This window comes from Nannospalax galili, unplaced genomic scaffold (assembly GCF_000622305.1).
Source record: "Nannospalax galili isolate Female #2095 unplaced genomic scaffold, S.galili_v1.0 scaffold370, whole genome shotgun sequence".
NCBI lineage: Eukaryota > Metazoa > Chordata > Mammalia > Rodentia > Spalacidae > Nannospalax > Nannospalax galili.
The window spans coordinates 810,559-813,304 of NW_008329335.1; positions in this window are offsets into that span (position 1 = coordinate 810,559).

Here is a 2,746-nt window from a genome sequence, read left to right on the forward strand (position 1 = left end):
CTGGAAGAGGGAAAGTCTGTTTTCTTTGAGAGTGTCACTCCTGGGAGGTTGACCATGTATTCACACCCAAGAGTATCTGTGGAACATAAATTGTACTCCATGAGGCTTTAAAATAAACAAGATGACAGGAAGTTGGGGAGGGTTGGGAGGTATGGAGACACATGTTATGGTGGAAACAAATGACTTTCTGTTTGGATCTGACATCCACTACGCAACATGGGCTCATACCTGTTCCTAGGATTTCAGGCCTAGGAACCTATGGATAGACAGGTCACAGGCCATAGAACAGAACCTGCTACTACTATTCTGCTAAATGGACATAGTATTAAACTGTCTCCTAATGATTCATTGTTTCACTCATAGACTAATGCATCTGTAAACATTCACCGGAAAAGTTTCCTTATGCAGCAAATGGTGATTAACAAAGTGACCCACAACTGTCCAAGGTGAAAGGAATAAGAACCTAAAGACTACTTATCCCTGAATAAGACACCTGTATCCAACTTCTGCCTCCCAAGGCTCAGGGATCATTTCAGAAAATGGAAAGATTGTAAGAGCCAGAAGTGGTGGATGATCACAAGAAAACACACTTTTCCAGACAGATGCGCAGTTACTTATATGAACTCACAACAATTGTCACAGCTTGCACAAGTCCCACATAAGCTCAAGCAAATAAAATTCCGGCATAGTTGTGGGGAAGTGGATAAGAATTGCGAACTCTAGATGAGGAAGCATTGGCCAACAACGGCTACTAGAATGGAGTCAGTCTTCTTTAAGGGTATGACTCTGGGTAAGTTAAATAGGCTCCTATGGATGGACCCACATGGAAGGACACTTAGAGCACAAGATTTAACTCACTAGGGATATACATATATATATATATATATATACATATATATGCATGAAGTAATGTGAGGGTGGTAAGGGATTGTAGACAGGGGGAGCGTTCTAAAATACTAAAAAAAATACTATGAAATTTGCAAAAATTCAATAATACCTTAAAAATACATTGTTTAAAATTATCAAAGAATCAATAAATGCATTATTTCAAAAAACGTAGGAATACTTCCGTGAATCAGCATGTTCGGGACTTAGAAATTTATTGTTCATGCTTACACTTTAAAAGAAGAGATTGGATATCAATGACTCATGTGCACTCTTTGAAAATCATCAAAAAAAGAAAATTCAACTCAAAACTGACATAAGTCATTTAATCATAAAAGTTAGAATGTGAAGCCAGGAACGCTGCCTCACTTCTGTTGTTTTAGGAGATGGGAGGCAGCCTCATGTGGATTGCCACATGGTAGAAGACACAAGGGACTATGTAATGAGTTACAGGCCAGCTTGGGCTACAGTTTAATACCCCATCTCAAAGAAAAAAAGGAAAAGGATGAGTGAAATTAAAAAATAGAATATAGAAAAACAGAAAAAGTAGCCAATGAAACCAAAACTTATTTTCTCACATCTCATTCATATTTAGTGAATACTTTCTAGTCATCTTTAGTATTAGAATCCCACTAGCTAATGAAATAATTCTGAATTTCAAAGGGGCAGCAAAACTGGAACATTAAAACATACAGCATGGTAAATACCTACCACATACACTATTACCAGATTATCATTTTGCTAATCATACAATATGAAAATTCTCTTAATATTGAATTCTAAACTACTATGAAGATGGAAACTAAAATGTTAACATTGTAAATATAGTTTTGTTAATTTGGCACCTAAGTGTAAACCACCACAACTGATAAAATAATGACTGGGTTTACACAAGTATAACATAAAGGAAACCCTGGAATTCATCTACACTTCACTATAGGATTATATAAAAAATTGAACATAGAACATTTTGGTTTGATAGATGAACACATAATTTGTGGATTTGTTTAAGTAAAATTCTATTTTCATCTCTGGGATGAATGTATATTTAATATTATTTAATCGAATTACTCTGTACTATTTATTAATTTATTCATGATAATGTAAAATTAAGATGAACATAGGTCCTGTTCTCTAGTGCATAAAGTACTATGCTTAATTAAAAACTAGGAAGTCTTTGGAAAAGGAATTCCAGAAAAACTAACAACTACTGAGACAGGAAGAAAGATAGGACCCTCATAAATATGCATTACTTACTTATAGATTTAGTATGAGACAAAAATTATCACCGTAATCAATAGAATATAAGAATAATGAAGGGATATTTTTCTGATGTATCCCAGAACCTTAAAACAGTGCCTAGCATATAATAATTACTCAGATAATAGTAAAGGAGAGAAAGAAGTTTGATAAATGTAGTTAAATAAGAGCTTTTTGTAAATCAATTTTATATTTTATTTACTCTTTTTATTTTATGTGTATGAGTGTATTGACTGCATGTATGTAAGTCCAAACTTGTTGTGCAATGACCACTGAGGTCAGAGGAAGATGAAGGATCCCCTGGAACTGCAGTTACAGATGATTGCGAACTGCCATATGCATGATGGGAATCAAGCCCAGGTCCTCTGCAACAGCAGCCAGTGCTCTTGAATAATGAACCACCTTTCTAGCCCCAGTAAATCAATTTTAAAACCTAACCAAACAATGTATAATATAATGCCTATGTTTCACTCATGTATTTTGGGTGTGTACACTAAAGATAATGAAAATGAAATGATCCCGGACTTTTTTTACACATATATAATTTTTTTCATAAACATAAAAATTCATATTCATCTACACATTTTCAAAAATCTATTTG